Source organism: Ambystoma mexicanum, chromosome 12 (assembly GCF_040938575.1).
Source record: "Ambystoma mexicanum isolate Mex_15411 chromosome 12, UKY_AmexF1_1, whole genome shotgun sequence".
Classification (NCBI taxonomy): Eukaryota; Metazoa; Chordata; class Amphibia; order Caudata; family Ambystomatidae; genus Ambystoma; species Ambystoma mexicanum.
In genome coordinates, this window is record NC_090936.1 from 645,360,378 (window position 1) to 645,387,257 (window position 26,880).

General features: G+C 48.4%; 1 protein-coding gene across 4 annotated transcripts in view; it reads left to right on the top strand.

Moving 5' to 3' along the window:
- KMT2E (lysine methyltransferase 2E (inactive)) overlaps positions 1–26,880 on the top strand; it is a 3,564,841-nt gene that overhangs the window by 3,374,559 nt on the left and 163,402 nt on the right. The gene's annotated exons all lie outside the window — the stretch shown is intronic.

Consider the following 26,880-nt stretch of genomic DNA (forward strand, 5'->3'; position numbering starts at 1 on the left):
TCAACTCCGAATTCCAAGCCTTCTATGAATCCCTTTACTCAAATGCGTATAGTGTCCCGACAGCAGAGATCGATTCCTACCTAACCAGCCTCCCCCTTTCGGTACTCTCTCCCGAAACCATTAGTTCACTTGAGAGGCTGTTCAGCTCTGAGGAGTTCTCAGAAGCCATCGGGCTCAGACGGCCTCCCAATCGAATTTTACAAACATTTCAAATCCCTCCTAATCCCTCACCTAATAGCCCTGTGGGAGGAAGCAGGTGAAGTGGGCAAGCTTCCCCCCTCTCTCTGTTAGGCCATAATAACAGTCTTGATAAAGCCTGGCAAACCCCCCACCCAATGCGGGTCGTACCGCCCCCTCTCACTCATTAACTGTGATGTCAAAATCTACGCCAAACTATTAGCTCTATGCCTAGCCCCCTTCATGCCACACATCATCCACCCAGATCAAGCGTGATTTATTCCGGGACGCTCCACCTCCCTGAACTTGGGACGTCTATTTAACATAACAAGTAGAATTAACCCGAACGTACAAGCAGTGGCCGCCACGCTGGATATGCAAAAAGCATTCAACTCCGTTTCATGGAGATATCTCTGGCAGGTCCTCAAAAAAGGTAAATTTGGACCCAATTTCCTCCCCTGGGTTAGGCTTCTGTACTCCGACCCGGTGGCTAGGGTCCGCAACGAGGACAGATTGTCACCACTCTTTTGAATCGCCAGAGGGACAAGACAGGGCTACCGCTTCTCTCCCTTAATCTTTGCCATAGCGATGGAGCCGTTTGTGGACATGATGCGACAGTCCCATGCACGTAGAGGCCTGCGAACAGCCGGCCAATCAGACATCATCTCATATATGCCGATGATACCCTGCTCTATATCCGCTCTCCTGTTACCAACCTTGCCCCGATACTGGAAGACGTTGTCCACTTCGGGCACATCTCCGGACTCTGGGTAAACTGCACCAAATCCACCCTTTTCCCATTCACTGACTGCCCACCCCCTCCTCCTGACCTTATGGGGTTCAGGTGGTCTGAATCAAAATTCACTTACCTCATTGTAGAGGTGGCTCGCCGATCTGAGTTGCTATTCTAGGAGAACTACCAGAAATACCTCACGAACTTTGCGGGAAGGGCATCGGGCTGGGCGAGACTCCCAATCTCCCTAGCAGGCAGGTTCATCAACATTCCCCTATGGCCAGGGAAAGGGTTTCTTTCAAGCGTCAAACCGCACCATCAACACCTTTTTATGGCACTCAGGCGCAGTCCGCCTTAAACTAGGAACGTTGACCACCCCCATGGAGTGTGGTGGCTTCAGCTCCCTGACTTCCTCAGATACTGGCTAGTGGCACAAGCTCAGTCGGCCTCACACTGGTTTAACAAATCGGACCCTCCCCCTCCCGCTAGACTTGAGAGATTGGCAGTCAGTGATCGAGACATCCGTTCCCTAATCCTCACGCCCATGCCGCCCGTCCTAGACTCACTTGATCCCGTAGTTTGCACGTCCCTCGCCTTTTCTAAAATCTGGAAGCTGTTAGACATTCCCCATTTTCATGGTAACCTACCGCTGAGGAACTTCCTCCCTGAAGTCCCACGTGTACCACCACCCATTTTACGCCAGTGGGCCGAAGCAGGCTACGAACTGGCCCGGGACGTCTTCGAGCAGGGAAATTTTATTGAATGACCAGATCTCCCACTTTCCCTGAGACGGAAACCATCTGCATGGCTCCAATATTCATCTCTCCGTAAAACCCTTAAAATTAAATACCCCAATTTTCCCACGATACCACCTGACGACCCTATAGTCACGGAGTTACTCACGTTCAACTCCTCGAGGGGAAAGGTATCCAGATTGTATTCCCTGCTGCAAACCAGATCTACCCCTTCCCATTTACTAAACTGAAGCATGCATGGGAAGAAGTCCTGGGCGTGGAAATAACCGACGAGCGTTGGACCCGCATGTATGCACGCACTCATAATGTATCCTTCAACTCCCGTTTTAAGTTAATCCAGTTCAAAGTATTGCATAGATACCACTACACCTCGAGCAGACTCCATCATATGTCAAAGGATCACACCCCAAAATGCCCAGGTGTAGCTCTGATAGTGCTACTTACGTCCACATGATCTGGTCTTGTCCCCATCTTACCCAGTTCTGGGGGGAGGTACGCTCCACCATGTCAACTATCCTAGATCAGCCTATCACCGCGTCTCCAGCACGGTTGCTCTTCCATGATTTCCCCGAACTGGGCCGCAACTCTAAAAAACTAGCTGGCTTCTGCATGCTACTCGCTGTGTGCTGCGTCCTTCTGCGCTGGCTTTGGCACGGCGCTCCCACACACGTACAATGGCTCAGGGCGGTTGCATGGGCCTCTGATACAGAAGATTCCTGGGCTAACCAGCAGCCAACACATTCAAGGCCCAGAGACATTTGGACGAAGTTCCGATCCTACATGACCTCTACATACAATGACTCTGATGTTGAATCTCTTATCCCTCCCCCCCCCCTCCTGCATCCAGCCCTTGAACTCATGGTTGCCCAGTCCTTTATCCGTTCTGTTGATGTTTTCCATGTCTATAATCATAAAGAATATGCATATTCTGTACCTGTGCTGTATGCACTATATATGATTTGACCTACCTTTAATGCTACTCGCTTCTATTGGTGTTATCAAGCTAAATAAATAAAAGTAAAAAAAAAAAGAAATACAACTTCCGTAAATGTTAGTGAAACACATTTCTGTGTTAACACTTACTATGCCTCTCTTCATAAGCCGGTCAAATAGCACAGCGAATAGAGCGCTCGCTTTGGTATCCGTGCAGAGCCTGCTGATGCCTGTTCGAATCCCAGCAGGGCCAAACTCATCCTTTCATTCTTCCGAGGTTGATAAATGAGCACTGTGCACTGTGGGTAATAATAAGCAGCGCTCAGATACCTGAGTGTTTGTAGCGCTATATTAATTCTAAATTATTAAGATTAGGAATCACAGAAGGTATCTTTGTCAGGATGACTTACCAGCACTTCTACTTCCAATTCAACTTCTACAAAAGTTTACCATGAGGGCATACTCCTTTGCCTCATCGTTTTTTACTTCTTCACTTGTGCTACTGAAGTATTGCATCTACTCACAAACAAATACACTACTACAGTTTCAGTACTTTAAACAGATTATAATTTCAACACCTTTAAATAGGCAAGGCACTCTTCCTCTAAATATCCATTTTCCAAAGGGGTAGCCTCTCTGCCTCTCTTGTCTATCTGCAACCAACAACTTCTAATTGCCTTTAGGACACTCGGCACTGTTTCTTCTACAGTCTTTGGCAACATATGTTGTATCAACTTCAAAGAATATTTATAAGTAGCAGGTTTCCCTTCCCCAACCTCACCTTCATCCCTCTGCCACTGTTAGACAGATAATTACGCACAAACTTGGATACCGCTCTAGGTTTCAGGTAATGCTTGCACACTTGTATCTTGGGCAATATAAAGTTCTTTGGGCTCACAGTATTGTTTAGCCTGCTCTCTGCCTTTTGGGAAAGGATGCTTTCAGTATCAATTAGGGATTACTCCTGTCTTGGGCAATGCTTGATCTCTCCAGCTTCAAATATAATATTTAAACACTTCACTTCTTTTTAGTAGCAATTGTTTTTCGTGTGAATAAGGAGTCAAAATTCACTCTTCCCTTGAAAATTGTAATGAGGCACACTGCAACCACCTCTTCATAAGTTTTACAAGGTTTAACAGTGGATTTATGTAGCATTTGGTTTTCACGGGAGTGAAAGAGAAGACACCTGATCATAATGCGAGTGCTACATTTCAATTTTCCCATTGTTAAGAATTCAACAAACAACTTCAACTTGCTTCTGCTCTTCCGCGAGTGAATATTAAGCTGGATACTGTTGCCGGCAGTGCTTGCGCAAAGAATCGGACTGTTTAACTCACCTGTTTCTGTTTTCCTTTCTCCACGTGTGCACAACTTCTGCTGCTTCTGGCTTCACTTCGGACCCACACCCTTCCAGGCTGATGGTGTCTCCGGTCTGGCCACTCAATTAAGGAGCCCCTCTCGTTCCTGCGATCCACAGCTTTACAACAGTTCCTCGCCTCAGTCTCTGACACATTTCTTGCTGCGCAATCTCTACAATTAGGCTCACATGGGGAAAGGTTTGAAAGAGTTTGGGGGAACAGGACCCTCACAGGATAAACAGGTGACATCTGCTGTATCAGGATCCTGGCGTCCCTTTGGTTCTCCCACTTCTGCCTGGATTGCCAGCGCTGTGCTTTCCTCCTTCTGCCTCTGCTATTACTGCATGAACACCAGCCCAGTTCCAGCTCCTCCTCATTGCCTGCACATGAGGGGGCCTTGTAAGCCTCTTAGGTTCCTTCAGATGTGGGCTATTAGACTTAATTGCCTGAATACTACTACAGCATGACCCTTCAGCCCTCTTCCTCGTGCCAGTACTTATGGGTTTTGTAGTCCCCAACAACAAAGTTAGATGTTCTGGCTTCTACTGTTTGGCAAACAGCCATCAACAGTGTGGGATTATGGGGAAAATTAAACAGAGGGGTTTCCCAGTCTTCCTGGCCTGTTTCCCCTCCATGTGATCCTCCAGCAGTACACCACCCCTAGGGTTGGGATCAGGAAGCGTCTGCCTTTTCCTGGCCACATGAGAAGGGTCTTAGGCCAGGTTTCTGGGAGGAATCATTACTGATTCATCACAATATCCTCCTTCAAGTCCAACAGATCCCAAATAGTACACATGCCTCCTGGTTTCCCCGCCCAGTCAGCCATGGAGTGCCGTAGGGTGCCTCACTCTCCCCAGTCCTCTTCCTGAGCCCCCGTCCTACTTTCATTTGATCCCATGGACTATTGTGTTATAATTATGCAAACAACACCCAAATCATCTTCAAAATCCGAAAGAGCCCCACTTCTAATGGATTGTGTCCTACCACGGATTCCTCATCTTTGATATACTGATTTTTTCAACAGCAGAGGTCCATGTTCCTCGGCGGATTCCATCTCTGCACTCGGAAGTGACGTTGGTATAAATAGCACGCACTGCGCCCATTGCCTCAGGTTCCATTTTTCTGCATGCACAGCATGCTCGGAACGGTTCGACTTGTCTCAGCAATTCTTTTTTTTCAAAATCAAGTTTGACATTTTTTAAATGTTTATAGAGATACATTTTAAAACATCTTATAGCAAACATGACATATCTTTCAACGCCCCTAAAAGCCCCTCGCACCCCGTCGCGCATTGCCCATGGAACATCAGCAGTACTTTCAACATAATACTGTTCATTGTGGTATCACCTACGGGGCTGGCTATCGTCCATATTTAGTGAAAAAAGGAAGCCACGCTCCCTGTATATTTATCTTGGACTCATCCAGCGGGTGGGTTAAATATTCCAGATCATATATGACCCTCACCTTCTGAACCCATTCTTTTTCTGTGAGGGTGATTCTCCACTTCCAAAATTCGGCTATACAACGCCTAGCTGTCACCAATAAACAACGTACCATTTGGCTCTCCTCTTCCACCTCATCATCCTCCCCGCGCATCCCAAATAGGAGAAGCCATGGCGACAGCGGCCTCTCTATTCCATCACGGTCCGTATGCCATGCAACACCTTCATCCCAGTATCTCTGTATATAGGAGCATCCCTACCACATGTGGTAGTAATCTGCGTGCTGCCGCCGTCCTCGCCACAAGCGAGAATCCGCCCCTGAGTATATTTTAGCAAGTCTGGCAGGCGGCTTTTGCCATTAATGTATAAGTTAAAGGCCTACATTCTGTACTGTAAGGACACCGTGGAACGCAGAACCCTCAGACAGATTCTGGACCACATTACATCTAATATTTCACAACTAAGGTCCTTCGTCCATTTCTCTCTAGTGGGTAAAATGTCGAGAGACTCCGCTCGCAACAGTTCTCCATATAGTCTCCCTATCAGCCCCTTGGAGGTCGCCTTCTTCAATAGCAGTGTTTCAAAGGGGGTCAGGTCTCTTCTCAAATGTTTGCCCGTTAGCAGATAGCGAAACACTGAAAGCCTTCCGATGTGCAGGGACTCTTCTAACTGTTCCAAAGACACGTAACTGCCCCTTATCCCACATTTGCCCAGCTCTGCTCAGGCCAGCCTCGTACCAAGACTGAAACTGCAATGGGTCTATAATCAGATCCCTTAGAGGTGGGGCACAAATGCAACTGAGACGCAACGGCAATGTCGACAGCCACCACGTACCACTGCTTTGCCTCCAGATTGACCAAAACCCTTCCAGAATGGGGTGCTTCACCATTCTATTAGGGATTGCCTGCTGAAGGACCCACATCCACTCCCCCAACGTCACCGGCGCTAGCACTGTGTTGTCCATATGCACCCATTGTTTTCCGGAGACAGGGTCAAGACGGTGTACTATAATCCGAAGTTAAGCGGACATATAGTATAAAACCAAGTCTGGCAATCCCACCATGCCCTTTGCTCGCAGTCTTATCAAAGCCGCATAGGCAATTCTGGGTCTTGCCCCCACCCACAAGAACCGTAAGAGTGCCCTTTTCAATGTTGAGAAGGTCGCTGGGACCACGATTGGAAGCATTTAGAAAAGGGACTGGGGCAGCACTGTCATTTTAATGCAGTTTAAACGTGCCATCCATGAAAGACTTAATCTCCCCTATCACTGCTGATCCAGTTTTTCCCATTTCCACAGTGGCGGGAAGTTCTGCCTGAATAATTCACTAATGTCTTGGGGGATTTCTACCCCCAGGTATCTAGAGCCATCAGGTTGAACCTTAGTCTGTACTGTCGGTATAGCTCTTGGCTGCCTTATACCAGTTACCCACGGGGAATGCCACTGACTTTTCCAGGTAATTTTTAAACCCTGCTAGGGCACCATACGGAGAAAGCCCCTGAAGCAAGCGTGGGATGAAAGTTCTGGGGTTAGTAATAAAAAGGAGAGCATCATCGGCAAAGGCAATCAATTTATATTCTATCCTTCCCAGCTCCACCGCTGTAAATGCCTTAATCATCTCTCAGCTCTATCGCGCATGGCTCCTTAACTAACTCATAGAGCAGGGGAGACAGGGGGCAACCCTGCCTGGTGCTCCTTGTTAGGGGAAGGCCCTTGATTCTACGCCATTGACCACCACCTTCATCCTTGGCGTTGTGTAGAGGGCTGAGATCCAGCCCATCCATTTCGGCCCATTCCAATCACACCCAGAACCCCTCTGAAGAAAGACCAGCTGACCCATTCAAAAGCTTTTTCAGTATCAAGCGATGGTACCAAAGCACCCCCTTCCCTTGACGCTGGCAAGCATAACACATGAAGGGTCTTCCTTACATTTCCTGCACCTTGCCTGTTCAAAACAAATCCTGTCTGATCCAGATAGATCAGTCAGCGAAGGTGTGCTTCCAACCGGAACGCTAGTATCCTGGCTAATATCTTAGCATTGACATTCAGTAGCAAGATAGGTCGATGTGCCGAACATTGCCCAGGGTCTCTACCTGTCTTGGGAATGACCACTATTATGGGCTCTCGGAATGTGGGTGGGATATCTTCTGTGCTCTTAATCGCATTAAAGACTTTTGCCAGAGGTGCTGCCAGGTTGTCTTGGAATTGTTTATAAAAATCCAATGTATACTTCTCTTCTCCTTGTGCTTTTCCCACCTTTAATTGCTCTATAGCTTGGGGCACCTCCTCTACAGTAATTCCAGCTTCCAGCGTACTGTGAAAAACCTGAGGGTGTCTAACCCGCTAGTCCCCGGGGAATCTGTCATGCAGGTGGCCAGGACACGGCCATCGCTTTTGGATCCAGTTCCTGGGGGTGGACCAGTGTAGGAGGATCACCTGAATAAGGGGTCGTCTGGGAGTGAAAGTGGGGCACCGAATGGTGAGACGCGGTATCCCCTTCCCTGTAACACCTTTTCCCCATCCTACCAGGTAGGATACCTAGGAACTAACCCCCCCTTTCCCGACACAATCACTTTCTCATGGTCAGTTCACCTTGATCGGCAACGGACTAACACCAGAGCCGTATACCTGACATGTCCCAATACAATGGTCAGGCAAGGTCAGGCAATTACTGATCATTACACACATCTGACATCCATCACTCTTCCCCACACGGATAAAAGGTGGAGCACAAAAGTGCACCCTGAGCTAGGAAAAGCACACAAGGAAACAGCAGTTCCAAGGTGACAGTTTAATACAAGGAGAATAACGGTGAGACCAGCGAGGGTTGTGCCTTTGACCTTTAAAAACCATTACTTTCACGAACCTTGGAAAGTAAGAAGCCTAAGACCAGGAACTAAAGCTGAACAAACCTACACTGTGCATCGCATGTATCTGGGACTCCCCTGTGTTGATAACCTAGGTAGTGAGGAGCGATTGCTGCTTTGGTACTATCCTTAGCTTCTACAACAAAGCAGCGCCAATAAAGACAGCACAGCCGGTGAGCCGGAGAGACTGATACCAAACCAGCTTATGTTTGAACAAAGGTTGCAAGCGGAAACACAGTATGAAGAAATCCAAAGAGGACAGTGTGTGAAACGCATGTGATGAGTGACGCGAATATAATTGGAAACCAAAGGAGTGAATGAACTTTGGGAGGCAAAGTAAGATACCGTGTACAGAGTGGTCTGCACCACGTGGGTGCTCATTCGAAGGTCTCTGTTAGGTATCCAACTGAATGGCAACTATTATAAAACGTGTTTGTATTGAAGTGGTCCTGCAACGGGTCGAGCTAAATCCTGTGCACATTCGAAAGTCTTCTATAAACCAAGGTGAACTACAATTGGTCAGAGCCCGGCTGGGGGAGAATAATTGGAACAGGAGAAGGATCTGAGCCCGGCTGAGGGGCATCCGGGGTGAATCATGAGTCACCCGAGAAAACAAATATTCTCTGAACTTTGTAAAAAGCCGTATTTGAGCCTTGGATAGGTAGATTCACAGTAACGATCGTGAAATAACAGGGATAGGAGCACGGCTGAGGGGGATCTAGGGTGAAGCACCTGAGTTGAATAAATGTGAGAAGAAAAGAACTGTGTATCTTGTACATCTTGTACATCAGGCCCTCTGAATCAAGAGACTTTGATGAGAAAAGGGAATTGGGCACAGAAGGCCCGGATACTGGAAATAGAACGGTATCCTTGTGTCGAAGAAGCCAGAGTGTGTGCTTGGCCCGAGTGAACCGCCTTACCCTGCGCTGAAAACATGGGGAAAGGAGGCCAACGGGCCGAACATACTGACATATCATTTTGTGAGCACTTCTTTCTTAATCATGAATATTCCCCCACACTATTTGTAAATTAGAGGTAAGGATTGGCAATAGTTTTCTTTTAGTATAGGCCCTTTTATTTTGACAAGACTCCAGTAGGACTGTATTATTATTATTTGATGGTCGTAGCTTGCTCCTATCTGTAGATTTAGGTTTTGATAGGCTTTTATCAGACCCTCACGAAAGTTCAATGAACCCCCTTGAACTGTGGTCACTTGTGTCTGTCTTACTGTTGATACCATACCATCCTTACATGTCTAGGTATGCCTGAATCTCCAAGTCCCCCACCCTATCGGGCTGCGTATAAAGATGCTCATAGTATTTGGCAAATCGGTCTAGGGTGCCTCTTTGGGTGCCCGTCTACGCCCCATCAGCTCCTTTAATCCATTCCACTTGTCTTGTGGCCCTGTGCCTTCTAGCTCTGAGTCAACATGGGTCCCACTCGGTCCCCCTTTCATAAAAGCTTTGCTTGGTGTATCTAATCTTTTTTACTACTTCACCTATCATGAGTGAATGCAGTTCTTGTCTCCTCTCTCTCATCTCATTCAGTATACCCCCATGTCGCAATCCAATGTTAGTTAACTGCACCCTCATTCCCTTTATTTCCTCCAACAGTTTTTTCTCACTCCGACCCATCTCCCTCTTTTTCCATGCCCCCTCTGCAATGAGCAGGCCCCTCACAGTCACCTTTGCTGCCTCCCATACATTCTTCAGATGTACCTCCACAGTGTCATCGGTTTTAAAATAGTTACGGATCTCCTTTCCCAAAAACTCTTTAAAGATCGCATCTCTAAGAAGACCATCATTGCATCTCCAACATGGGGTACCTCTGTTCCTCCTCTCCACCCGGCACATTGCCGTAACCATCTCATGATCAGACCATGTGATCGCTTCCACCTTGGGCAACGTGATATCGTTGACCTGTTCCTGAGGTATCAATAGGTACTCGATCCTGGTGTGTGTGTAGTATGGGGAAGAGAAAAAGGTGTATCCTCCTGCCTGAGGGAAGCATAACCTTCACACATCTGACCAATAGTGCTCTCTCTGCATGGAAGCGTGCAAATTCCCTGTTGTCCCATCCCTATTTCTTAGCCACCCCTCCCTTTGCCGACCACCAATCTAGTGTTGGTTCCTCAATCATGTTGAAATCCCCCCCCCTGTAGTAAGGTGGATGCCTCTGCCCATTCTTCTAGCACATTCAGCACCCCACAAAGAAATGCAATCTGACTCACATTTGGGACAAATACTGTGGCTAGGGTGAAGGTTATGCTATCAAGACAGCCCTTAACTGCAAGAAATCTACCCCCAAATCCCCATCTTAACTTGCACCCGCTTCAACTGCGTGGAGCTCGCTAGAATGATCCCCACCCCTTCTTTTTTATGATCTTTATGGGACGCCCAATAGATATGGCCCACGTCCTTTTCCTTCAGTGGCCATTCTCTCCCCTGTTGATAGTGCATTTCTTGCAATAACAGAGCCGACCAGTGAGCTTTGCGGAACATACTGTAGGTGTGTTAGGCAGAATCCTATGCAGTTCCCTTATGGAGCACTACAGAAGATTAGGACTACAGGTATATGCAATAAATCCCCTTTTGTATCAGTCTGTACCACAAAGATTTAGTTGGTAGCTGTGGCTGAGCAGTCAGACTTATCTCAAGAGGGAGATGAGCAGTATTCAGAGTTTACACAATAGGACTACAGTAATATGGTACAAGGAAACACTGACCAAAGCTTTGTATCAAAAAGAATATATATTTATTTTACACACTCTTAACTCAACACACAAATCACTATCATTAAAGCAAGTTAAAACAGTCAAGAAAAGTCTACACAACTCCCTATTTAAATTGTAGACAAGTTTGAGCAAGAGTGAAAACGGAACAAAATGGCACAGCAGAAATGGCACTCTAACAATTTCTTCTGAGGGAGGGAAAGGTCAAGTCATACCGGGTTAGACTCCTAAACACACCAGCAACACTTCCCAATTGGATTGTGAACAAGTTAGGCAAGGTAGTACTTTAGCATAGGCGATACGTAGGTGAAAACCGAGAAAAATGGCACTTCAACAATATATAAAGGGGAAGGAAAGATGGTTATAAGAGTTTAGGTACACCAACACATTTCTTGATGAAAAGCAATCTAGAGAAGGCAGTTGTAACAGATTTAGCCAGGGTCAATAGGCCTGTGCCAGAGTCAGTGGTACAAGGCAAAGTGCCCAGGATCAAACGGTTCTAGTAGCTGCAGTCAAATGTTTGTTTAACGGTTGAAAATGAGGGTGCAGAAGGTAAAAAGATAATGTCAGACGATAGGGATGGCCAGCCCAGAAGGGTAAGTAAAGGATTTAAAACACCTTTAGCAGTACCCTACGAAACGGGAGGCCTGGCGGAACAATATACCTTGAAAGTGGAAGAGGCTCCTATGGTGGCAGTAGTTCCTGAGAGTTTGTGCGGTTCGGGAGATCCAGCAGAGGAAGAGAGGCTCTCGTCGTGGAGGAAGGTTCGAGTCACTGCACTGCCCATGAAAGAAGCCGGCCGCGGTGATGCCAATACGGAGTAAAAGGTACGCTCCTTTAAATCGCGGTCGTGGTGGACGGGTGCCTGGCTATCCGGTCTTCGAGTGCTTGGCACTGGCGATTCGACCAAGGCAGGTCCTGGAAGGCGATTGGCGAACTGGTTGGCCCCACCAGGTCAAGGGAAGAAGGCTCTTACAGGTGAAGATCTTCTCTGGTCGTTGGAAAAAAGTGGTGAGGATCTGCAGCAGGGCTTCACCGGTGGTTCCGTCGTTGCAGATGTCTTCGGCTTCTCTCCTCTTCGGATTTCTTAGGTCGAGTGGCGACGTCTGTTCTCCAGTCCGCAGGTCCCTGCTTTTATTCAGAAAAATCCCCATTCATACAGCCTAGCTGTCACTCACACAGCAGGGTGGTTATCCTGGCGGGATAACCCCCCAGCCTATCAGGGCAGAGTGCGACTTGGGTTGCTTTGGCAACCTTGTCCAGGGTGCCTATTCCCCCTCCCACACACTCTGTCTACCCCAGACTCACTGGCGCCTGAAGGAGGGCTTCTGTCCAGAAGCCCGCCAAAAGGATGAACAAAGGGACCCGACCTCGGTTTGGATTACAGAGAAAGACACGAGAAAGAAATATTATCAAAGATCTGGCAATAAAACTCCACCGGATTAAAGTTAGTATTAAAATTACTCGGCGGTATGTTAAAGGCTATCATAAAAAGTGGTAGCCTCAAACAATGGGAAAATCCCATAGGAAAATATTTGCGGTTGAATATTAACAGTAGTAACCACTGCCACCAGTCAGAAACTTTGGAGAGAGGGACTGGACAGTACCCTCTCGAAAATGAACAGCAGGGAAAAACTATTAACCCTTCCCAGTACCTCCATAGTAAGATGGTGTGTACTGGATTTGTTCATAACTATTGACTAGAAAAGTCAATGGTAACTTTGCATGCCCTGGGAGAGAGTAGTCAGTCCCAGGGTATGGAGTCTGTGTTTGGGAGTCACTGTGACATCCCTGTGATACTGCACTGAGGGTGCTGTGTAACACATATGTAAAAAGATGATACCTATGGAGTCAGAAAAACTCAATAGCACATAAGCACAAAAATAGACTGAAACACATATCAAAATACAACTAAGAGTGGGAAAAATAGTTTCACTCGAGTAGGAGTACAAAAATAAACCCCTGAAATCCAGCAAAGCTGCTAGGGGACTCTATAGGTAAGGGAAATTAGCCTTTTAAGAGAATTCTCCCTAACAAGGTGAGCAATCTCGTTTGGTGAGTTAAGCCCCTTCACATTTAGAGTGGCAACCTTCAAGTCATCCACACCCCTTTATTATTATTATTATCATTATTATTATGGTATTTACTGAGCGCACATATGCTTTGGAGATGCAACGTAGCGCTTTACAGAGGTATACACCCATACAGATACACAACAGAGCACTTTACAGAGGTGCACAACATTACAGATGCATAACAGAGCACTTTTCACAGGTAACAACAGAACAGATATACAGCGGGGTGTAGGATACAGAGTGGGGCAGAAGAGGGGTACAACTGTACCGGGTGGCAGCGTCCTGGGAGTCAGGTGGTACCAGGGGTGACGTGATGGCCTAGGTGTTGAGGAGGAGAGACTCCTTGAAGAGGTGGGTCTTGAGTTCTTTTCCGAATTGTAGAAGCATGGGGGCGAGTCTGGTGACGACGGGGAGGAGGTTCCATAGTCTTCGGGCATAGGCAGAGAAGGCTTGTTTTCTGATGCTTTTATTTTTGCAGCAGTGGATTTCAAGTTTGCAAGTGTCCTGACTTCTGGTGGTGCGCTGTCCGCCGGAGATGCAGTTTCTCTGTGAGCTAGCTGGGTGACTTGAGGGAGACTGCCTTATAGATGATGCATCAAGACTTGAAGGTGATTCGCGCATGCAGTGGGAGCCACTGAAGATCAATGAGGGCCGGGGTGATGTGGTTGTATCTACGTAGACCCTTGATGAGGCGTGCGGCTGCGTGTAGGACACTTCTCAGGGGCACAAGGGAGGATGACAGGACGCCTTCGAAACAGCCCTTGCATGCCCACCAGGACTAAGTGAATACCACCCAATCTCCCATTTCAGTACTATATTGCGTGAATACCCCCTTCCCTCGCCCCCTCACCCAAAACCCCTACTCTGTTGTAACAACAGCAACATTTGCAACAGATCAAACTAAACCATAGCAAAATAGCTAACAAATTTGAGACACAGAGGTAGAACTCAGAGACTAAGGAAATCTACGTCTGTTCAGCAACTTTCCATTGAACCGCATAACTCTCCTTCCTGTCTATCACAGTCTAGACCACCGTTCTGCAATATAAGCCCGACTGTCAGCCGGAGGCCTTGGATTGTGACGACTGATCTTCCTTGGCCGTTTTGCGCTGCCATCTTTCCTATGGCCCTTTGATCTTCAGGATGCTTACTTTCATGTACCAATACATCCCAAGCACAGAAAGTACCTGAGGTTCACCATTGGCAGTTCGCACTTTCAGTTTTGAGTACTGCCATTCGGGCTGACCTCGGCCCACGGGTTTTCACCAAGTTGATGTTGGTGGTGGCAGTGAATTTAAGCAGGGCAAGGATTCACATCTTTCCCTACTTAGATGACTGCCTGATCAGATCTTGTTCTCCCAAACAGGCTCTAGAACATCTCAACAGCACCTTCCTCTCACCACAAATTGCCTTCTCCCTCAACTTCAAGAAGCCCCACATGACACGTTCCCGAAAGCTGTAATTAATTGCAGCAGTCCTGGACTTTTCCTCAGGGAAGGCTTCGCCACCCGAGTTGAGGGATCAACATATCTTGCAGATGGTGACATTTTAAAATGCCCAACATCTACTGGCTTTTGATTTTCTGTGGTTGCTGGGACTCATGTCATCCTGCAATTTCCTGGTGCAAGAGGCCCGCCTAAGGATGAGGTCCCTGCAGTGGGACCTCAGATCCCAATGGCCACAATTCTCTGGCACGATGATGGACCTTCTTCAGGTCCCAAGCAAAGTCGCACAGGATCTCCCGTGGTGGGCCTGCAAGGAGAATGTGATGATAGGGGAAACTATTTGGCAACCCTGGTCGGAGATGACAGTACTTAGAGATTCTTCCCTCACGGGCTGTGGAGCTCACATGAACGATCTTACAATCGGCTGTCTTTGGTCCCCATCAGAATCCAGACTACGCATAAACCTTTTGGAGCTGAGGGCAATCAGACTGGCTCTGGTGGCCTTTTTGCCTTCCATACAGTGGAAGAACGTCACACAGTGGCCATGCATCACCTCACCATGCAGCTCTGTTTTTTCGGGCACTGCAAAATGGAATCTCTCTATCAACTGTTCAGCTAGCCAGAGAAGAGAACATGATGGCAGATGCTCTGAGCAGGCAGAGCACAGTCTCCCATGAGTGGGAGTTGGGTTAGAAAGTCCTTCTGGAGATCTTTGCAATTTGGGGAATGCCTCAAGTGGATCTATTTGCATCCATTATTAACAGGAAATGCGGCCTGTTCTGCTCCAGAGAATTTCCTCAGAGAGTAGCTCTGGGGGACGCATTCATAGAGGACTGGAATTGTCCACTCTTGCATGCGTTCCTGCCGTCCCCGTCTTTCCTCATGTCATCAGGAGGTTATGGGAAGTTTGGGAAGTACATGATCCTGTTTGCTCCAGAATTGGGCCAGGACACCGTGGTACCCGGAACGTCTAGACATGTCTATCTGCCCTGCATTCTGTCTTCCGCAGAGAGCGGACCTGCTCTCTTCTTCACACAGAAATCAAAACTCTGAACACTCACTTCTGGTTTCTCAGAGGCTAAGATACAAAGATTGCGACCTCCCAGAAGATGTTACGGAGGTGTTGCATTCGACCAGATGACCAGCACCAAAAGCACTATACAGCTGCTGCTGGAACAAGTTTTGCAGCTGGTGGAGAGCTAAGGATATTGATACTTTCACTTGCTATACTCCTTCGTCCCGTCGCCTTTCCTCCATACTGTATGGGCGTCCTTCGCTAGAGACTGGAAACATAACCTTTTTCACCAGAAACAATGGTCTTCCCCTTTAAATTTAGATGCGCGTGGGGCGTGGCCCTGGGAGCATGCTTTCCCCTGACTCCGCCCACTAGCGCCACTCCTCAGTCCTCTTTTCCACATAGATAGGAACGGACCGCTTTCACCAGCTCTCCTGGGTTAGGCCTCCAGCCTTTCAATTCCACGCGCTTTTCCCCAGGATATTTTCTTTTTCCTTCTTTATCATAGCACTTATCAGAGATAATACTCTGTCCTCTGGTGCCATGCTCCTCGCCAGCGCATGTCGACGACGGCAGGTTTCAGCAGGTGTCCGGCCTGCAAGGTTTCCTTCCCAATGTTAGATCCTTGCGCACTCTGCCTCCGGTGCCTCGGCCCGACCATGGCTGGGACGGCTGTTCTGCGTGCAATGCATTGACCAGGTGCTCATTGAAGAATCGGTTAGCCAGTTGGAGGGAGATGTTTGAAAGATCACCACTAGAAGACATCAAGACGTATGTGAAGAGGAAGACCAGGCCCAAGGTAGGTGCCCTGTTCTCCTCTGCACCCCGCAAGGGTGCTCTGGGAAGCATCCAAGCGGGAGGGGCCTTCCAGGTTCTAAGAGCAGCAAGGGTACCGAGGCTCGGAGAGCTCCCAACCAACAGTTCGAGGGGTCCCAGGATCCTCCCGGTCCCACTGCTGAGGGGCTCCAAGGCTCTAGTACCGGGGTTCTTCCTGAGGGGCTCTGCTCTAACACCAGGCTCGCTCACGAGGGGGCACCTATATGTAACAGTAGCATTACCAGCGTAATGGCCAAGGGCACTCCACCTCCAAGGTCTCTACCTGAGGTGCAGGGAAGGTCTGAGCCTTTGCTTCCAAGCGTGCAGGGGGAGACTGGGCCCAGCTCATCACACAGCAGGCACGTGGCGCAGGGCTTGACAAAATGGCTGCCAGACCAGACAAGATGGCGGCGCACTCGGAGCCTCCTCAAGTGAGAGAGTAGGCATGGGAACACACATCAAGGTGGGTCTGGACAACGCCAGTTACCTGGTCCACGTCATACTCGACCACTTCGGCACAGGGGTGGTACGCAGACCCTGGCCCAGTGTGAGAAGGACCGGCAAGAGTACAGCAGCCGCAGGGCCTGGCGCCTACGTAGGCGTGCTCTTCAGCAGCATGCGAGGATAGGTTCTTGGAAAAGTTCTTTACCCTCTTGAAATCACCTCAGTTGGGCACCATCCTCAGGGGGGTCATCAAGGTCATGCTCCCTTCTGTACCACCTCAAGCTCTGACCGTGGTACAGAACTCGGTTCCAGTTCAGGCCATGGTCCCCGTGCTCACACCAGTCACGGTGGCTGCGCCACCGGCTCAGCCCCCTCAGCAGCCCCCGGCACTGCCAGTCCGCACACCACAGCTGCCCATACCCAGCACACCACCAGCAGCTCCCGACCTGCAGGACAGTGTCATGGACTATGACAAGGAGGAGAATCAGGATACTCCCTCCTCAGCTAAGGCTTTTCACAAGAGGCTGGCGGGTGTAACCAAGTACCTGGGGATCCCGCAACTCCAAATTGAACAGCCTGAGGCGGAGGTCTTGGCTGAGGTGTTGACCATCCGCACTTCCACAAGAACAGTCATCCCTCTACAAAAGGATATAGAATCCATGGCCAAAAAGGCCTGGGTGAAGCCACATTCCACGCAACCTACGAATAAACGCCTGGATGCCAAGTATAGGCTCATACTATCCATCCACCCCAACCTCATTTCTTCGTTATAGCTGCCGCCTCTGTTTACTCTAAGCTGCAGGCTTCTTCATCTGCCCCCACGTCAGCCCATCCCAGGGAAGGAGGAAAAGCTGTTGGAGTCATATGGAAAAAATACATACTCTAATGCCAAGCTCCACATGCGCCAAGCCAACGTGGATGCCATGTTGGTAGCAGTGAACCAAAAGCTTTGGCAGGACACTGCAGATTTCCTTCCGAAGCTTCCAGCGCATAGTCAGGCACGATTCAGGGCAGGGTTGACAGAGACAAAAATAGTGGCCCAGGATATCATGGAGTCCACAGTGGCTCACATTGACACCACGGGCAGAGCTATCTTTGTCGCCACTGACATGAGCAGGACAGCTTGGCTTAAAGCAACCAGTTTTAACCCGATGTGCAAGAGCGCATTCTAGACCTGCCATTTGAGGGGGGAGGGTCTTGTTTCACTCGACCACAGACGAGGAACTTGACAAAAATAAAAATAGCTTGCAAACTGCTAAGTCCTTATCAATCCTCACAAAATCCGCACCCAAGGCCTATAGTCAAAGTCACCAACTCTCTGACAGAGCTCGTACCTTTGGTGGCTTTAGGGGTTTTCAGGAGCGATGCGCTAGACAGCCTGACTGGTCTCCTAGCCAGCACAGGCACAAGCAACACAAATCATCTCGCAAGGGGTTTTTCCAATCCCCCTCCAAGGTAACAGCCTCAGAGGGTAAAAAACAGTGACAATGCCACCCAGATCCACAAGCCTCCAGTCGAGGTCAGGCTTGCCCTTCACTTCCATTCCTGGAGGGCACGGTTTGAGGACCCATGGATAGGTTTCATGGACTTCCGTCTGCCAATTCCTCAATTTCCTTTTTTTTCCTCTCCACTCTGACAGATTGGGACAGCAAATCTTTTGGCGGAAATCTGCTTGTTCATTGCAAGTCAGGCTGTGAAGGAGGTTCCAGCTTCACAGCGAGGCATGGGCTTCTATTCCCAAATATTCACCATTCAGAAAAAGAACCAGGCTGGCCTGAGAGTTGTTCTAGACTTTTCTTCATTGACCCTTTCCCCACCCCTTCAAATGTTCAAGATACTCCAGAGCTAATTGAGGAGACACTGTGTGGGGAGACTAGATGTGCTCCATGGATCTGAAGGATGCTTACCTGCATGTCCCGATTTGGGAGCCCCATCATTCCTTCCTCTGGTTCAGGATCATGGGCTTTCATTTTCAATACAAGGTCCTCCCTTTTGTCCTCAATTCGGCTCTGTGGGTCTTTACGAGGTTAATGAAATCGGTAGCAGCCCTGCTCAGGGAGGGGGGCCATCACCATTATCCATACCTCGATAATTGGCTAGTCCAAACAGAGTCACCCGAGGCTTTACACCGCACAGCTTCAGCACTTATGCACATGCTACACGATCTCGGGTGCTTTGTCAACCTCAAGAAGTCGCAGTTACTCCCTACTCAGTCCTTAACATTCCTGGGGCTAACTTGGGGTATGAGGGCAGACAGGATCTTCCCCTCGACAGACAAGACAACAGCAATCAGGAAGGCCACAAGGCATTTTCTCAGCAGACCAGTGACCTCAGCATGGTGGTACCAGCACTTGCTTGGAATAATGGTGGCTTGTCTCATGACAGTGCCACAGACAAGACTCGAAATGAGGTGGCTGCAGCTGCATTTCTCAGCCTCTTGGAATCAGGAGAAGGGCTCACAGGCTGCTCTAGTCAGTATACCACAGCACCTACCCCCGAGCCTGGAGTGGTGGAGTGCAGAGACCAACCTGTTAGCGTGAAGACCATTCAGGCAGCCTTCTCTGGAGATCACCATTACCACAGACTCGGCCCTAGAGGGATAGGGGGCTACACTGGACAACCACAATGTTCATGGAGTGTTAGTCATGACAGGAACAGCTGGAACACATCAACTGTCTCGAGATGATGGCCATCTGGCTGGCCCTCAAAGTGTTCCTTCCCATTGTCAACACCAAGTCAGTCTGCATCCAGACTGACAGCTCCACTTGCATGTATTACATCAACAATCGGGGAGGTACCAGGTCCCCTCCACTCTGCAGGCTGTCCATCGACATTTGGGAGTGGGCACTGTCGAACAGCATTTACTTATCAGCAGTCCACCTGCCGGGGGAGTCCAACTTGGAGGCAGACAGGCTCAGCAGGCTGGGGATCGACAACTACGAGTGGCAGTTGAACGAAGCAGTCCTGTGGGGGGATCTTCGACAAGTAGGGCCACCCTCAGGTAGACCTATTCACCTCCATGAACAGGAAGTGCCCTCAGTTCGCTTCCTGGCTGGGGCAAGGCAGGGGATCTCTGGGGGAAGTGTTGCAGATCTCATGGAACGGCATAATTGCATACGCGTTTCCCCCCACTCCTCTGATTCACAGGGTCATCTGCAGGGTCAGGGAATCACAGAGCCTTTGACTCATCTTGATAGCGCCATGATGGCCAGCAAGACCTTGGTTCTCAGAGCTTCTCCGACTGTTGAACCAATCTACTGTCAAACCAATCTCCAGTACCCCTCCCGCTGGGTCCAGCCCACTTACTCTCCCAACAAGAGGACACAGTGGTTCACCCCGCTCCGCAGAAGTTAGCCCTGGCAGCTTGGTTCCTGATCAGGTCACCCTGAAGCATCTACACTTGTCACAGGACAACCTGGCTGTTATACAAGGGGCAAGAAGCAACTCCACCAGGAGTCAGTACAGGAGCAAGTTGACCAGGTTCTGCTACTGGGCCAAGACAAACAAGATTGATCTGCTGACATGCTTACTGGACGATGTGTTATCCTACTCTGCGCATCAGGCTCAGTCGGATGTGTAGGTAGACACATGCTGTACGTATCTGGCGGCCATAGGGGCCTACAAGAATTCCAGAGATGACATCTTCTCTGCTTCCAATTCAGTGGTTAAAAGGCATTTAGCGGGTCTGACCAGATTTTATCCTCCTGGCAAACATCCACATCCGGTCTGGGACCTTAACATGGTGTTGGGTGCCTTGGCACACAAACTCTTCGAACCCATGGCATCAGCAGACATCAGGCTGGTTACTATTAAGACTGCCCTGCTGGTTGGCCGTACACCAGCACGCCGGATCAGCGAGATTCAGGCTCTGGTGGCTTCAGAGCTCTAAACCACATTTCACAGGGCCAAGGTGGTGCTTAGGACGGATTCTGCCTTCCTCCCTAAGATTGTTTCTTTCTTTCACCTTAATGAGGAGATAGTACAACATTCTTTGCTGATCCAAAGGATGAGGCTCAGAAGGTATTGAACTGTCTGGATGTCAGGCGTTCTCTAAGATTTTATTTGGACAGGACGAAGAGCTTCCGTTAATCGGATGCCTTGTTCATCACTTTTGACGGGGTCAAAACCAGGCTGTCAAGCCTCCATGGCTTCCATAGCACGGTGGATGGTTATGGCCATCAAGGGGTCATATGAGGGGCAGCACAGGCCTTTGCCATCAAGCATGCATGCCCACGCCATCAGAGCCAAGGCCACGGCTGTGGCTTTCCAAAGACACGTAAATGGCATATGATCAGCAAGGCGGCTACTTGGGCTTCCCCTTCTGCCTTTTGCAAGCACTACTGCTTGGATTTCAGCTCCAGGTCGGACGCAGCATTTGGCCTAGCAGTTTTGAAGAACTTGTTTTCTTAGAGCAGCAACTCTCCTCCCCACGGCTGCATTCAGTTGTAATCGCCCATACAGTATGGAGTAAGGGGGGCAGGGCGTAGGAGTAATTATGAGTTACTTACAGTAGTGACTAAAATACTCCTAGTCCATAGTCCCCTTTTCTCGATACGTCCCACCATCCTCCCCCGTAACATCTGTGTCATTAGGCAATCATAATATTGTTGACGCGTCAACAGGGACTGAGGAGTGGCACTGGTGGGCGGAGTCAGAGGAGCGCATGCTTCCAGGGCCATGCCCCCACGCGCATCTACATTTAAAAGAGGAAGACAATTTTTTTTCTGGTGGAAAAGGTTCTGTTTCCCGTCCCTAGCGAGGCACACCCATACAGTATGGAGGGAAGTGGACTATGGACTAGGAGTACGTTAGTCACTACAGTGCGTAACTTAGAATTTTTTGTTGCATCTGGCACCTCAGGGGCTGCAGGTGACTACGGCCAAAGGCTGCCTGGTGGCGTTATCCATCTTCAAATGCATGGCAGAGCAAGGCTCTTATTTTATAATACCCCATGTCATACAGTCCCTGAAGGGACTGACAAATATATTCCCACCAGTCCCTTTCATACTCCTGGCTTGGGATCTGAACTTGGTATTAACATTTTTGATGGGAACTCAATTCCTGTATACTAAGGTTGTTAACCTTAAAGACAATATTCATAGTAGCCATCACTTCTGCTTGCAGAGTGACTGAGCTACAGGGTCTTTCATGTAAACCACCTTTCACTATATTTTCTAAAGAGAATGTAGTCCTGAGGGTTTGTAGCTTCTTCCTTCCCAAGCTTGTGTCCAAATTCCATCTGGCACAAATAATTACCTTGCCAGCATTTTATCTTCCTCCTCATCCTTTCAAGGAGGAAGAGAGGTTACACAGACTTGACCCAAAAAGGGCTCCAAGCTTTTATATTGCTAGATTGGCAAATGTCAGTCAAGACAATCAACTCTTTGTTGGTTACACTGGACACAGACTGGGTCAGGCCGTGACTAAACCGTGTCACGTTGGATTATTCTGTGTATTTAAAAATGTTATTATTCTTTGGCTGAGAAAGATGTCCCTAAAAATCTAAAGGCACATTCCACCAGAGGAGTGGCAACCACTTAGACTCTACAAAGAGGTGTAACGGTCCAGGACATTTCTAATGCTGCAGCTTGGTGTGCGATACACACCGTCTCAAAATATTACTGTCTCAACACCTTGTCGGGTGAGGATGTTAGGCTTGGCAAAACTATTTTACACTATATAAACCAGTAACGAAATCCACTGGACTCGCCTCCTTCTAAGTAACTGCTATGGGAGTCTGTCAAAGAGGAGGAATCGCTGGGAGGACATAATCCATTAGAAGAAATTACTTACTCCTGGTAATGTTCTTTCTACAGAATGTTCCTCCCATGGATTCTTGATCACCCTCCCAGCCTACCCCTGTGACTGTGGGTGAATGATTTAATATACTTCTTTCTCTTTCAAAGCCCATGCAGGTTTTGTATCCTCAAGTCGGCTGTGCGAAAGAGGGAAAAACGAGAACTGAGGCAACGGCATAGTGCATGCTATTTATATCGATTTCACGTCAGAGTGCGAGGATATAAGCCGCCGAGGGGCATCGACCCGACGAGGCACGGTGCACTCTGTTGTCGAAGAAGTTTCCGAAGCTGCAAGCAGGATATCGTTTTATCAAAGATGAGGAATCCATGGGAGGAACATCCAGTAGAAAGAACATTACCAGGAGTTAGTAGTTTGTTCTTCTACCTCCCCCAATCTCGCAACATGTCTCTCTGAAATTGAACACTGGATGATGATCAACCACCTCCTGCTCATTCCTGGCAAAACTGAGATCATTGCCTGTGAAAGACTGCCCCCTTCCCTCAACCCACTCCTTTGCCGCTCTCACTAGACACCCTCCCACCACCTTCAACACCGTAAAATATCTTGGATGCATTATGGACGCAGACCTGACCCTATCACATCACATCAACTCTGTGAGAAAATGCTGTTCACATTTACATCCTCTGCTGCCTTTTTCCTTACCTGACCTTCCCACACATAGTCTACGCAATTGTTGCTAGCATCCTTTCACACCTAGACTAGGCTAACACCCTATACCTAGGGGCCCCAGCATCACAGATAAGAAAACTCTGAGTGCAAAACACAGCCGCAATGCTCCTCCTAGCCCTAGATCCAAGAAAACACTTCTCCCCCACCCTCTGTGTCCTTCACTGGCTTCCGATTGGGCGACGATCCATCTTCAAGGCGATGTGCATCACCCATCGGCCTCTTCACAACGAAGGACCAGAATACATGCATCATAAATTAACACTCTATAGACCTAACAGAATTCTCAGATCAGGCTCAGCACTTCTTCTCGTCATTCCAGTGAAAAAATCAAACCACATGGGGGACTCCTTGTTCTCAGTCCAAGCACCCACCATCTAGAACTCCTTCCCACTAACCATCTGCTGCATAGAGGACCACCTCTCCTTCAGGAAGGCTCTCAAATACTGTCTCCTCCCATTGGCACCCTCACTGACCTAGCCTGGAACGCACTTGTGCACAAACTATTGCCCACACTCTCACAGGGAAATTGGGTGTACATGAGGAGCCTACATGGGTGGTGATATGGATCTTCTTAAACCAGGCCTTTATGAAATGCTCTGCATGACTTGATCTAACTATGCTTGAGTCCTTCTTCACCAAACCTTCATGCACTGCATCGCAGAGAAAACATCTGTTCCCACCTGGGGTTCGGTCTGCATAGCTACACATTGTTTGACTACACCCACCCCAAACATGTATCACCCTCGACCAGAGTGGCTCCTCCAATAGAAAACAGCAGAGTCACACGCAAAATTCTGTCCAGCCATTCACATAGCCTGACTCTTAGTAACCTTCTGACTCTTTTACAATTTGTCACACCATCATTTCCCTCACCTGATAATTACGGGCTGCTGTTGGGGACCTAGCCACTCCATACCTACCTTTGTTATGGCTATAAATGCACACAGACATTTGACAACTCCTTTCATCACTTCTCAATCCTCTTACTACGGTTTTCCAAAGGGCGTTCATCCTCACAGCGCTTTGAGGCCATACCGCTGACATAAGGGGCTATACCAACACCAAATATCATAACATATGAAGGCAATATCTGTATTATGAGTCTCTAGCTGGTGTCACAGATGACTCAAGAAGTACTGAGAGACTCAGAGTCGGTTCAAGGATTTTTATTAAATGGTGTATCCAGTCCCTGGGGCCATCCCTCTCTCTCGTCTACTAAGCACCAATCCTTCCTAGCCCAGGCATCCCTCTTCCTCAGATTAGAATACGTAGAATATTGGTGCCCCACTGCCTAAGGTCTAGTCTAGATGGTTGGGATTGCTTAAAGGCAATAACCTTGTCTCTCGATTCTCCCACAGGGACTTCTTAGGCTAACCCTACACTATCACAATGGTTAGTTGACTAAAAGTGATAATGAGGTAAGCCTTTCAGAAACTCAGCCTGATTTGTTCTTCTTCCTATCATACCCACATACTCCTCTCACTCTCGCTCTTCGTTGTTTCCCTTTTACTACTCTCCTCCTTCAAGTTCAACCCACCTCATTCCTTCTATCTCCTCTGTCCCTCAAATGTCTCACTCCTTCTAAGCCTTGCCTCCACCCTTTGATGTTACTACCGCCACCTCCACACTTCCTCTCTCTACCACCCTACTGCAGCCTCCTCCACACTATTAATCTCTCCTCTACACTACTACAACTCCACCCATTTTCTTCTCAGACACCCCTCTTTCACTCTCACATTCACTCCATACACTCCATCTCCTAAGAACACTTGCTACTCTTTCACACACTTTCGCAAATCAGTACTACTTGCATTCACTAAGCAATACCTCACCTGCTCCAAACATAGTACCCACACTCCACTGTCCTTCTGCCTGCTGGTCTCTTGGTCTGCCACCTCCTCCTCTGACTTCAACCGAATAACCCACAACTCTCTGCTTCCTGGGGTTCTTTTATCTCCTTCTCTCTCCTCTGGTTGGTCATCTGGCCCTACCCAACTTGGTGCTGCCCCCCCCAGGACGGATCAGCATTGCATATGTTTTTTAAATAGGTTAAGCCACACCCCTTTTCTCTCTCCGGACTGCCATTCTGCAAGAATGGCAGGCTGTACTGCATACCGTCCAAGTTTGTGTTGGAGGACTGCAACTTGGTTCCCTTTAAAGTAAGTTTAGTCTTTGTTGTGTTCTTGTTTTAAGTCCCTGGTGGTCTAAGGCGGCCATACAGGTCTCACTATTATGAGTGCTAAGGCTGGCATGCAGTACAGCATATGTAACAGTCCTGTAGGAGCTTGTTCGATTGCTCCCTTTCTCCGGGCAGTGTTTGTACACCACTGGCGTAGGGCTCATGGCAAGCACGCAGGAGCTCTGGCTCTCTTTGCGCTGGCTCTCTCCCTCTGGCTGTGGTTTGGTATGGGTTTGCATTTGGCACTGATGGGTTGCTGCCCTGCGCGTCGTCTTCTCCCACGATTGTGGTTTCTCTGGCATTTCTGGAAAAAAAGAGAGAACTTGACCAGCAGTTTGGTTAAGAGGCATAGGATGACGCAAATTGGTACTGCGCATGTGTAGTTGGGTACTTGAGGAGGGGACAGGAAGTGGGGCCCTTTTAACTGCCCTTGTCAGCCCTGGTGTAGGACTGGCTCTGCATTCCTCCCTGGGAGGTCATCCACCTCAGGCTGAGAGGGGTTTCTATCCCCTCTTGACAAGGTCAGGCTATTGACCTTGTGTCACAGGAATAGGATGGCAGTATTTGGGCCTTTGAGGCTGCTTTTAGCATTTGATAACAATATCTGGCGATATGAGGCTCTACCAGGCATTTATGGCTATATTGAGCATACTACAATGTAATTCTTTAATGGCAGCACCTTAGCAAGTGAAGCTGTACCTGGCCTATTGTTAAGATGGATTTCTGAACTCTCTGGCCTGGTGGGCAGAGGTTCAGTAGGCCAGCCTAGTTTCTTGGAACAGGGTAACCTTCTGGACAAGCCAGATCAATCACAGTTGGACAAGCCAGATCAATCACGGTAGCATTGGCGGCGGTCAAGACTAGGTCTCAGGAGGGTTGTGGGTGATCGAAAGCCCACAATGAGCACACACAGCAAACAATACCACAAATTACTCAGGTGTATATTAAAAATATAGATACATTTATTAAAGGCCTTTTAAGTAAAACATAAAGTAAATATTCAGCAGTAATAACAAAACCAACACAACACTAATCTAGCAAACATACATACATCAACCAATGCAACCAATGGCCAACACGGATATTACTTAGTACTGTTCCACAACCTTTAAAGAAAGGGGTTATACAGTGCGAATATCTCTGTGGCAGTCCTTCACAATTCAAACCCTAACTTGAGTCCCTAACATGAGTGGAGCCTTGACCTCAAAAGTACTTTCGGTGCTAGTGCACTTGATTGTGCATTGAAGTCAAAACGGGGTCTCTTTCAGGGGCTGTAGCGACTCAGGAAGGTGGGTGAGTCAGTGAAGAATAAGTTCAGACTATTCGAAGAGGTTCTCCCCAAGAGGGCAGAACAGGATCCAAGAATGGAGAACAGCTTGGTAGCACAGGGTACCTCGATAAAGAAGAGTGGCCCTCAGCAGAC